This window comes from Rattus rattus, chromosome 10, assembly GCF_011064425.1.
Source record: "Rattus rattus isolate New Zealand chromosome 10, Rrattus_CSIRO_v1, whole genome shotgun sequence".
Lineage (NCBI taxonomy): Eukaryota > Metazoa > Chordata > Mammalia > Rodentia > Muridae > Rattus > Rattus rattus.
The window spans coordinates 50,475,141-50,487,955 of NC_046163.1; the positions used below are offsets into that span (position 1 = coordinate 50,475,141).

General features: G+C 47.8%; 1 pseudogene; it reads right to left on the reverse strand.

Moving 5' to 3' along the window:
• Positions 1-4,670: 4,670 nt before the first annotated feature.
• On the reverse strand, positions 4,671-8,889 carry LOC116910911 (annotated as a pseudogene).
• Between the last annotated feature and the right edge of the window lie 3,926 nt (positions 8,890-12,815).

The following is a 12,815-nucleotide window of genomic DNA, read 5'->3' on the forward strand; positions in this document are numbered from 1 at the left end:
TAGCAGGCTACCCTTGCCAGTTTTCCTGGGCAAGTTGGGAGCTAGTCCCACCTGCCCCAGCTCTGGGTCACAGTTCCTGTGCTGCAGTTCACCAGCAGGCACAGGCCAGCTCTGGGGAGTTGCTCGCAGCTTGAGAGGCCATGCACTGAGGCCTGGATCCCCACTTCTCACCTCCTGCTCACAGGCCTCCACTAGCTCCATCTTAAAGGGAATTAGAGCCACCCCCTTTAGGAAACTGCATCCAGCTCTGGGAAATGCTTGTTCTCCACCTTCCCTCCATAGTTTCTCTCAGGCTCTAAGCTTTGTTTTCTAGCCCCACATTTGGCGTACCAGACTGTCTTGAACTACCAGCTTCCAATAATGACACAGAGAATTATTTTTATTTATGAAAACGTTGGCTTTATAACTTAGGCTTGTTCCCAATTAGTTTGTACAACTTAACCCATTTATACTAACCCACTTTTGCCATGGGGTTCATTGCCTCTACTTCAGTCTGGCAACTGTTCATTCTTTCATGTCAGGCTGGCAAAACCTCCCACACCTGATTCGTTCCCACTTCCCCTTCTCTGCCCAGAAGTCCCACCTTTATTAAACCAATCAATGAGAAGGTGCTTTAGGCGGGAAAGGAAGGACAAGGATTATCTCAACAACCACTAGAAATGCTGTTGGTTTTGTGACCGAGGAATGCTTGTTCTCAAAAGGTGCTGTGTTTAACTCTGCTTCCTGAAATGAATGGGTGGTATCCTCCTCCTCCTCCCCTTCCTCCTTCTCCTCCCCTTCCTCTTCCTCCCCTTCCTCTTCCTCCTCCTCCCCCTCCTCCTCCTTCCTCCTCTCTCTCTCTCTCTGACTTGACTGCCCTTTGAAACAGTTCCTTCCCCTCTCTCTACCTGGGGGAAACTCCCTCTCTCTGGTTCAGTCACTGGGAATGAATCTATTTGTTCTGTTTTCCTCTCATTTTTTTTTTTTGAATATCAAGTTTCTTAAAAAAACAAAAAAACAAACAAACAAAAAAAACCCCCAAACTTTCTTTTATTTATTTAATGTATGAGTGCTCTGCTGCATAAATATCTGCCTGCTAGTGAAAGACCTCCCCAAAGGGAGAAACTCACTCAGTCACTCGGGATATCGGCAACCCCCAATCACCAGCCAGAGGAGATTCTTGATGCAATCAGCAAGAGGCTTTATTCAGGAATCAGCCCACTGAGGCTCAACTCGTAACTCATGCAGGAGCAGAGGACAGGCGCCCCGAGCTGCATTGCACTCGCATTTTTAAGCATAAAAACTGCAAATGGGAAGGGGAGCGAGGGAATACACCTGATTGGTTCATTTGAACTTAAGCAAATATCAGCTCACCTCAACCAGGGTTCAAGGAACAGTCACTGCCCATCTGCCAGTTTCAGGCCCTATCTCTAAATTTCTGAGAATCGTTTATCAAGTACCAGATGTCCTTGGCCAACAGCCCTCTTCCTGGAAAGTTTCAGAGGTTTATGTTCTCATAGCTTCATAAAACCTTAGGGGCTTTTGCTTTTATTCTTTCATTCCCCCATTTTCTTTTTGTTAAGTTCTAATCATAGAACTTCTGCACCAGCTTTTAAGTTTATCTCAGGCTCTTCACGATTTTTGAGGGCTTGGTCCTGTTGTCTGAGCATCAACAGCTGGACTGCACTGACTCGTTCTTGGACAAAAGTCACTAACCTATTGAGTATACAGGGCCCGGAAGTGAGGATTAACAGTATTATAACAAGGGGTCCCATGAGAGAGCTAATTAGAATGGTAAACCAAAGGCCATACCAGCTTTCAAACCAGCCCTGTCTGGCCTCTCAGTCTCTTTGTCTGTCTTCTAGTCTTCTTAGTTTGGCCATCGAATCTCTAACTACTCCAGAATGGTCTATATAGAAGCAACATTCTTCTTTTAAGGCTGCACAGGTACCCCCATCCTTGAGGAACAGTAAATCTAACCCCCTGTGGTTCTGCAGCGTGACTTCTGACAAGGAGGTTAACAATTCCTCTAACTTTGTGATGGACTGTTCTATTGCTCTGAAATCTTTGTCCATAGCAGCCTGCAGTTGAGGGGTTTGGACTAGGGCAGCTGTTCTGGTCCCTACTCCTGCTGCTACCCCTAGGCCCAGAAGGATGGCCAATGTAATTGAGACAGGCTCCTTCTTATATCTCTTAAGCCCTGGGTCAAACTTGTCCTCAAAGGAAGGTGCATCATGGAAGATAACATGGGGTAGCAACTGGACTAAGATGCAGTAGTCTTTGGAGGTATTAAAGATTGAAGTGGAAACACAAGGGGTTAGGCCAGTACTACATGCCTACCACCCATCAGTAGAGGGGATCAGATAATAGTTGACACCAGCTTGTGGGCTAGGCAAAGTCTGATTACACAGATATTGGTGACAGATATTGGACAGCGCCAAGACAGGTCCCTTTCCCGGCGACCTTCATTAAGGTTAGTTATCCTTTTGTCCCCATTGGCAGGAGGAAAGGGAGGTTGTGTTATTGAAGGCCCCTGAGAAGGCAATTCCTTCATAGTAAGGGGGTCCTGATGTCAGGCATAGCCAACAGGATTTGGTTAGGTTGGGGTTGGAGGTGTTTAAGACACTAAAGGTTCCCTGCACCAACTTGAGGAGCCATTGCCCTGTCCCTGGGAACTTGGGAGTGGTCGGGGTGAAATTAGAGGTTGGGGTGACAGTTAGGCTTGGGGAAGGTCTGGGGGGAGGGAAGCAGGCTGCTAGTCTTTCAGGACCATGTTTGGGCCCACAGGGGTACCTGGAGGAGACTCTACCTTGAGTTTTATGGTGAAGGCTAAACCCTGGTCATAGCCTGTTTATTAAAATTGGAGGCCCCAAGTATGCCTGTTGTGGTTTGCTCTGAAGTTACTGTATTTTGATGCTAATTCCACTGCCCCAAGGACAGCTGCCTAGTCAAGGACTCAGAACTCAGGTGACTTCACCAGAGCCACCTCCATTGAATTTGTAAAGTACTGGTGAAGGGCAGGTACAGGATAGAAGGAGGCCTGTCATTGGAGGAGAAGGAAGGATGGGTGGGAGAGAAGTTTGAAGGAGGAGGAGGAGACTGGGGGAGAGAGAAGAGGAGACGGGGAGAGGGGAGAAGCCGAGGCAGGACAAGATGGCAGGTGATGTTAAGATTCTGCTCTGTGTATTTACAGGTTGTTATTAATGTTCTCAAGGGATTGATAGTACCGGGCATTGTATGTTTAAGTGGGCAATTATATCTTACCAATTGGATCTAAGATTACTGTGTTGTGTGTTCTTTTATGTGAGGGTTTGAGTGTAGGAAAGTGTGCGGCTGGGCTGTGTTTCCGCCAAGATATCTAGCAGATATCTGGGGCACCTCGGCGCAGACCTAGTGGGGCAAAAGACCACAATACATTATTATTTTTATATTTTTACAACAACATACGCCCTTTATGCCATGATTTAAACTGTCTTCCCGTAGGCATAAAGCAAAAGGCTACTGGATTGCACTGCCCCATACTACAAGTAGCTAGCAATGAGGGGACATATCTTCCCCTTTGGGGGCAGGTGGTGGTTCCAGAGTGATTTTTGGAAACCGTTATTAAAACCCAGGAGGAAGAAGGCTTGCAATAGGTGGTTCTGGTCGTTTCACATCCCCAAGCTTTGCAATAGAAACTCTCAAGTCCCCCACATTGTCTATCCTCTGGCCTTGCCCACCCATCATGGGGCCAGACATAAAAGGGGGTCAATCTCATCTGACACATCCTAGGGCTATTGTACGTTGGATATGGGTGGATTCCTCCAGAATGGGCAGGGACTCAGAACTGTGTTCAGGGATATCCCAGGTATCAAGCCCTGCTATAAGGGAACAGAGATCTAGCACCAAATCAGGCCACCCAGTACCAGGAGGAACATCTGTGGAGGTGGACAAAACTGTGTCCCCTGCCTGCGACAGTACCTGCCAAGTCAACCTTTGAGGGGCATGGGGGTTTGAGCTACTTATCAGTCTTATGTCTATCAGTAGAAGCAGAAGCAGAAGGGCGATACATGCGAAGCTTGAGGGGGTTTTCTGTCTTTTCCACTCTCCATTCTGGTTCAGGAGGAGGCGCTGGTTTGACGTGAGAAGCATGGATCCAAGTGGGGATGCCATCTACTTTTACTGCCATTGGGGTCATGAGCAGCACCAAGTAGGGTTCTTCCCACCGCGGTTTGAGATTTGTAGCTCCATGGCACCTCATGTAAACAGCATCTCTGACCTGGAACTGGTGTGGCACCTGGAGGTCACCAGGCTTATAGGCTGTTTCCCCACCTACCACTGAACGATCTTGGGAGCCTTTAATCTAACATATAGAGATTGTGAGAAATGAGTCTTGGGAGGGGATAGGTGGTGCATGGCAACAAGTGGAGGGTGGGCCTCAAACAATATTTCAAAGGGTGTCAGCTTGAAAGGGCCCTGGGGTGTTGCATTCCCAAAACAAAGCATTAGGAAGGAGGGCTGTCCAGTCATTACTGCCAGTCTCTAAGGACAATTTAGTTATGACCTCTTTTAAGATTCTATTCATCCTTTCTACCTGTCCTGAGCTTTGGGGTCTATAGGCACAATGTAATTTCCAATTGAACCCCGGGATCTTGGCCAATCCCTGACTTATCTGGGCAATGAAGGCTGGGACATTATCTGACCTAATTGCCTTAGGCACTCCAAACCTTGGGAAGATGTCTTCTAGTATCTTCTTGGTCACTATGTGAGACATTTCTGTCTTGGTAGGGAATGCTTCAACCCATCCAGAGAAGGTGTCTACACATACCAGTAGGTACCTGTAGCCGTACTTTGTAGGTTTAATTTCAGTAAAGTCCACTTCCCAGTTGCTTCCTGGGTGATCTCCTCATAATCGTTTGCCTGCCAGGAGCTTATTAGGCCGGGCATTTACCACCTAGCAAGGGACACATCCTTTTACTACGGCTTCTGCCAATTCCCCTAGTCCTATGCTGTAATGAGGTGATGAATGAACAGTTGTCTTCACGTGTTTAGGACCTAGATGGGTCAGCTGATGGAGTTGCTTGAGGAAAGAGATAGCCTTGTCACTCAGGGAGGATGTTTTTACTGTCAGCAGTCTCTAGGACCCCATAAGGGGATTCTAACTGGACCCTAGCTTGTCCGTCTTCTGTAAATCTTCCTCTGAGTATTTAAAATTTTTGATACAGTGATTAACTGGACAGTCCGGGAGGGTCATGGGCAACACTTTTAAGCCCTGGGAGGCCCTTTTCACTTCTTTTTTTTTTTTTTTTTTTAATTTTTTAATCTTGTCAAGCCAGGAGAGGAAGAGAGGAAGAGAGAGAGAGAGAGAGAGAGAGAGAGAGAGAGTGTGGAAGGAAGAGTGAGAGTGAGGAAGAAGAGTGAGAGTGAGGAGGAATAGTGAGAGCCCCTTTTCACTTCTAAGTCAGCCCTCCGGTTTCCCCGTGCCTCTCTTGAGTCCCTCTTCTGGTGACCTGGACAGTGGATGATAGCTATCTTTTCTGGGAGATGTATAGCTTCTAACAAGCTTAGGATCTCTTCTTTGTTTTTAATTTCTTTTCCAGCTGAGGTCAATAGTCCCCACCGTCTGTAGATGGCCCCATGAACATGGGCAGCAGCATACCTACTGTCAGTGTAGGTGTTTACTCTTTCTCCTTCCGCCAATCTCAAAGCCTGTAGTAAGGCTATCAATTCAGCTTTCTGGGCTGAAGACCCTTTTGGTAGGCTGCTAGACCAAACAATTTGGTAGTCGTTTACCACTGCCACCCCTGCCACCCTTCTACCTTCTGCAACGTAGCTGCTCCCATCTGTGAACCAGGTCACCTGAGCACCTGGAAGGGGCTGATCTCACAGGTCCTTCCTGACTCCAGTCTCTCCCGCCAGGAGGTCCTGACCACCTCATTCGATGTATTGGGCAGCAAGGTGGTGGGATTCAGGGTCACCAGGGGCCAAACTGGATTCGGTCTCCATTCAGTAGCAAACTCTGATAGTGTGTCATGTGAGCATTAGACAGTCATCGATCCAGGGGCTACCTGACTATGCTCTCCAGAGCATGTGGGGCCATGACGGTCAGTCTCTGCCCCATAGTCAATTTGTCATCATCTTTTACTAGCAGGGCTACTGCAGCCACAGCCCAGAGGCATGCGAGCCACCCGCTAGCTACCGGGTCCAGTTTCTTTGAGAGATAAGCCACCGGTTGCTTCCAGGGACCTAGGACTGCATCAACACCCCCCCCATCCCCGACCACTCCTTTTCTTTCATCTACATAAAGTGTGAATGGTTTGGCCACATCTCGTAGTGCTAGGGCAGGGGTAGACAGTAGGGCCTTTTTTATTTCATCAAATGCCAGTTGTTGTTCTCCTCCCCAACAAAAGGGACACCCTTCCTTAGTCAGAGGGTAGAGGAGGGTGGCCAGGGAGACAAATCCAGGGATCCAAATATGGCAGAATCCCGCCGTCCCCAGAAACTCCCTCACTTGCCGAGGAGTCCTGGGGGTTGGTATCTGAGTCACGGCCATCTTTCTAGCTTTTATGAGCCACCACTGACCTCCCTTGAGTAGATACCCCAAGTATGTCGCCTCCTGTCGATAGATCTGGGCCTTCTTGGCTGATACCCGATATCCCAGCTGCGCCAGTTCCTTTAGCAGGAGTTCCGGGCCCTTTCTGCACTCCTCAGTGGAGGTCCCTGCAAGCAATAGGTCATCCACGTACTGGACGAGCATTACCTGGGGGTGACTGGCACAGAAGTGGGCCAAGTCCTGGTAGAGTGCCTCGTCGAAGATGGTGGGAAAGTTCTTAAAGCCCTGAGGCAGCCTGGTCCAAGTCAACTGTCCTGTAACCCCAGAATCGGGGTCATGCCACTCAAAGGTGAAGAAGTGCTGGCTAGAGGGGTGCAGTTTCAGGCAGAAGAAAGCGTTTTTCAAATTTAAGACTGTATACCATACCCGGTTTGGAGGCAAAGAGCTCAGGAGGTTGTAGGGATTTGACACTGTGGGGTGAATGTTCTGTACCCTCCTATTTACCTTCCTTAAGTCTTGAACTGGTCTATAATCATTTGTGCCAGGCTTCTTGACTGGTAGCAAGGAGGTATTCCAGGGAGACTGTCATTTTATCAAGACACCTTGGTCGAGGAGGCGCTGGATATATGATCAGATCCCTTCCCGTGCCTCCTTACTCATGGGGTATTGGTGGATTGCCACTGGGGGAGACATGGCCTTGAGCTCGATGACCATGGGAGGGCACTGGGTTGCTAGTCCCATCCCAGCTGTCTCCGACCACGCCTCTGGGATTTGCTGCACCCAGTCCTGTATTTGGTTGATATTTTCTTTTTTTCTTTTTTTTTCCTTTTTTTTTTTTTTTTTCGGAGCTGGGGACCGAACCCAGGGCCTTGCGCATGCTAGGCAAGCACTCTACCGCTGAACTAAATCCCCAACCCCTGGTTGATATTTTCTTTGGGTTGCTCAAACAACCTGTGTTTGTCTTCTAGACGTATGGTTAGGGTTGTAATAATCTTATCCTGGGTCACTTTAGGACCTTGGGGAGTGAAGGTAATAATGGCCCCCATATTTATTAATAGATCTCTCCCCAGAAGGGGGCAAACACTCGGGGATGACTAAGAATGAGTGGGTTACCTGTCCCACTCCTAAGTCAACAGTTCTTCGGGTAGTCCATGAATATTGCTGATGTCCAGTAGCCCCTACGACCCAAGACTTTTTCTTTGAAATTGGTCCAGAGGAATTGAATAATACTGAGTGCTGGGCTCCTGTGTCTACCAGGAACTCAACTGGCTTCCCCTCCACCTTAAGTGTTACCCTAGGCTCGGGGAGGGGCACTGAGCTCCGTCCCTGCTAGTCATCATCATCTTCGGGGGCCTTTTTCTTGGGGCATTCTCTGGCCCAGTGCCCAGTTTCTTTACAGTAAGCACATTGGTCTTTACCCAGAGGAATGTGGTTGCCCAGGCTCCCTGACTTTCTGGCCCTATATCTAGGAGACTCTTTCTCCCTCTCTCTGTCCCCTACCACTGCAGCCAAGATCCGTGTCAGATTTCTCTCGTCTTTTTTCTCTCTTATCTTTCCTCCCTCTCTCTCTCTCTCTCTCTCTCTTTCTCTCCTCTGTTCCTTCCCTTCCTCCATTTCTCTCTTATGAAACACTTTCTCTGCCTCTCTAAATCTCAGAGGTCGGGTCTTGCAGATCGTCTAATCTCTGTAATTTTCTTTTAATATCTGGCGCTGCTTGTCCTATAAAGGCCATAGCCATGGAGGCTCTCTGTTCAGGTGCCGTTGGATCAAACAGAGAATACCTCTGGTAAGCCTCCATCAGGTGCTCAAGGAACAATGATGGGGGTTCTGTGGGTCCCTGGGTTATCTCTCTTACCTTAGCCAAATTGGTGGGGCATCTTGCTGCCCCACAGAGGCCAGCCACAAGAGCCCGATGGTAGACTACCAGTCGCTCCCTACCTTCTGCCGTGTTGGAAGTCCCAGTCAGGTCAAGTAAGAGGAAAACCCAGGTCTATTGTGTTGGGGAGTTGTGAGGGGCAGCCATCCGCTCCTGGCACGTTTTTTCTTGCCTCTAGCAAGATCTTTTCCCTCTCTTCAGTAGTGAAGAGAGTCTGTAGGATCTATTGGCAGTCGTCTCATGTGGGCTGATGGGAGAACATGAGGGACTCCACCAGATTGGAAAGCTTCTGGGGGTCCTCTGAAAAAGGAGGATGGTTAGTCTTCCAGTTATATAGATCAGCCGATGAAAAAGACCAATACTGAAGGGGCCGTAGGGGGGCCTGGCCATCTTCCCCTGGTGGTGGCAGGGGGGCCAAAAGCCCGTAATAGGAGGGCCACCGACACATCCAAAACGGGGGTAGCCACTTGGCGGCTCCTAGTCGCCTGTGCTGGCCCCTCATCTGCTATGGGGGGGGCCAAGGGCGCTCCGGAAGGGTCAGTAGGTGCTAGGATCGGTGACAAAACTGGTGGGTATTGGGGAGGTAGGTCTAGGAGAAGGAGGTCTCCATGTGGGTCAGGGAGGCTTTTCCTCTCCTGGGCCTCTGCGGGGGTGGGAGGGGGGGTTTGAGTCGTCTGGTGTGGCCACCGTCAGGACTCGGGAGGCTGGTGGGGGCTGCAATTTGCAAACCCATGGGCAGATCCAGGGTGGAGGATTCTGGACTAAGTCTTCCCAGACCATGATATAGGGCTGCTGGTCCAGGTGTCCTTCTGTTCCCATATGAAAAACAATTGCTTTGACATCAAAAATGACAGAGATCAAAGATTCCCTCTGGGGGCCATCCTGCACCGAAGGTCGGCCACTTGGAGATGCAGACAGATTGTGAGCCCTGAATTGTACTTCACTCCAGTGGTCTAAAGTCAAACTAACGGGGGTTGTCACAGTCTGTCCCATAGTTGGTTGAAGAGTAAAGGAGACAAAAATGACAGACAAATGGACAGACAGAAAAAACACAATTGCCTGCCTTTACTTCGCCACAAAAACGAAAGTGAACGAGAGGGCCACTGCAATGACACAGACAAGAAAGACTACAGGATCCTGAATCAAAATTATCTGGTCGTCTCGATCCAGACTCTCCCCAGTGGAGGTCTCCAAGCATCCTTGGTCCTCCGTACCTCTTGGGGCATCCCCCAGGGCAACAACCTGCAATCACTCTAGTATATCTACCGATAGCTGTCCAGCCAGCCTCACGGACAGCCGAATGGTTGTAAAACCGAAAGTGCGCACAACCAGACAAATTAACACAAAACACTGAATGGGGTACCCTTACCTCCAAGGTCAACTCCCACAGGTGAGGGGTGGTCACCCAATCCCAGACAAGCCCCCAAATGAAAGAACTTCCCGAAGGGAGACACTCACTCAGTCACTCGGGATATCGGCAACCCCCAATCACCAGCCAGAGGAGATTCTTGATGCAATCAGCAAGAAGCTTTATTCAGGAATCAGCACGATGAAGTTCAACTCGTAACTCATGCAGGAGCAGAGGAGAGGAGCCCCGAGCTGCATTGCACTCGCACTTTTAAGCATAAAAACCGCAGATGGGAAGGGGAGCAAGGGAATACGCCTGATTGGCTCATTTAAACTTAAGCAAATATCAGCTCACCACAACCAGGGTTCAAGGAACAGTCACTGCCCATCTGCCAGTTTCAGGCCCTGTCTCTAAATTTCTGAGAATCGTTTATCAAGTACCAGATGTCCTTGGCCAACAACCCTCTTCCTGGAAAGTTTCAGAGGTTTATGTTCCCATAGCTTTGTAAAACCTTAGGGGCTTTTGCTTTTATTCTTTTACTAGAAGAGGGTATCAGATCCCTCGGTAGATGGTTGGGAGCCACCAAGTGGTTGCTGGGAATTGAACTCATGACTTCTGGAAGAGCAGCCTGTGCTTTTTTTTTTTTTTTTTTCGGAGCTGGGGACCGAACCCAGGGCCTTGCGCTTGCTAGGCAAGCGCTCTACCACTGAGCTAAATCCCAACCCCTCAGCCTGTGCTCTTAACCACTGAGCCACCTCACTAGACCCGCCAAGTTTCTTTCTTTCTTTCTTTTTTTTTTTCCACGTGGAAAGGTTTAATGAGATAAACAGAGTAGAAGAGGAGAGGAGTAAAGGCCCCCCATGAGCACATGGAGGGAAGGGGGAGAGGAATGGGGAGAGAAGGAACAAAGGGGAAGAGCAAGGGAGCAAGGAGCAAGAGAAGAGAGCAAGAGAAGAGCAAGTTTCTTTAATTTTAACTTCACCTGCCTTCCCACCCTCCAAGTTTCTCAGCTAGTCTTTTATAAACAAAATACCCAAAAAGGAAGAAAAGCAGCAGCAGCAGCAGCAAACCTGCTGCCAAAACCATGGGAAGCATATCCCAGGCTCAGCAAACACCCTGATGGCTTTTGAAACAAAGTATCTATCCATTCCTCCTTTCTAGCCTTTTTGCTCTACTGTACTTGAAACCAAGCCTCCCTTGCTGCCCTGCCACATTGGTGGCCACTTGTCTTTTAATGTTTCTTTTTCCTACAAATTGCCCCACTTTGGGCACCAACTGTAGCTTTTATTGTTACTTTTTATTTACTACTTCATTTGTGGGTTCTTCTCCTGTCTCCTAAATATCTTCTCTGGCTCAGCTCACCTTCTGTCTCAGCTATCATCTTTTCTAACCATACTCTCTGACCCTATTCTTTTGTCTCCTGGAACCTCCTCAGTCCCACTCCTGAATCTTGTTCCCTTGCTGCCAGCCTGTGCAGGCTTTCTCCCCTCTCCCACAACCCCTCCTAACCCCCCCCACCCCCTTCCTGTTCCCAGAATTCCAAGATGCAACCAACTCTTAAGGGCATAGTGTCCTTTAAAGGGCCAGACAAATAAAATGTTATGCTACAAGATTGGCATAATTATCACAGATCTTTAATCCAGCATTCAGCTGAAGGCAAGCAGTAAGGCCAGACTGGTTTAAATAGTTAATTTGAGGCGAGCCAGGGTTACCTATTGAGACCCTGTCTCAAGGGGGGAAAGTACTTTTGAGTAATACATGCCAGATTAAAATTTAAAAGGTACAAAGAGAAACACAGCAAACCATATGGCCCCCACCTCCATTTCTTGGCAACCTAGATCAGGTCCTTAGCATTGTTTGTTTTCGCTGAGCTGTGTGGGGACTGAACGTGATAAAGAATAGTCACTGCTCAAATACTGTGTGCTCCAGTTGCAGGCCTTGCTTATTGTAATTTCTGAGGTTTTACCAAGTGGCCGAGACCTTGAGATTCACCCATCTCAGTTTCTTGAGTATGGGGGATTATTGGCTTGTTCCATCTGGACCTGTATGTCAGTTATTTTGAGACACTGTGCCTGTCTTGTACCTTAGCTTGTCTCAAACTATGTACCAAAGACCTTGAACTTCTGTCCTCTTTCCCACACCTCCTAAGGGCCAAGACAATGTGCCTTTCTTTATTTCTTCTCTCATTTATTTGTGATTCAAGGCAACTATTTCTTTTTTTTGGAGCTGGGGACTGAACCCAGGGCCTTGCGCTCTACCACTGAGCTAAATCCCCAACCCCAAGCCAACTATTTCTAATACTAGTTTTCTTGTGGTTTATCTAGGTAGCACATACCCTTTTATCTCAGAAATAGGGAACCAGAGTCAGGAGGAACTTTTTGAGTTTGGGGGTCAACCTGGTACACATAGTGAGTTCCAGGCCAGCTAGGGATACATAGAAAGATGTCTCAAAACTTACAAATAAACAACATTAAAACTTTGTTTCACAGTCTCTCTTTTCTCACACTGGGCATTGAAATCAGGGTCTTGTTAACACCAGGGAAATGCTCCAGCAACTGAGCTATGTCCTCTGTCCTGTTGTTTTACTTCTGACACTTTAAATACCCTATGTTGTGGGCATAATGTTACTGTGAACTGTGTAAGGATTAATCCTGCATTATTCAAATGCTGATTTCTGTACCCCCATATCTGGTTGCAATCCTTATTCTGAGAATATCTTGTCTCAATGTTGTAAATGTAAATATTGCTCCCCAAGTATTCCTTCACTGGTCAATGGAAAAGCTGATTAGTCAATGATTGATCAGGGGACAGAATAGGGCTAGACTTTTTTTTTTTTTAATCTGTTTTTCCTTTCATCCCCTGTTCCCAGAATAATGATTCTGAGACTTTTATTAATAATTGTCTAGACCAAAGCTTTGGCTCATTCCTTCGCTCGTAACTTATTTAATCCATTTAAACTACTCTGTCTACCACTTGGTTAGTTAGCTCTTACATCCTGGCCTACTTTTCTTCAAGTCTCCTCAGTGTCTTCCTCAAATTTCTCGAATATTTGTGCCTTTTATTCTCTATTTTTCCAGAAT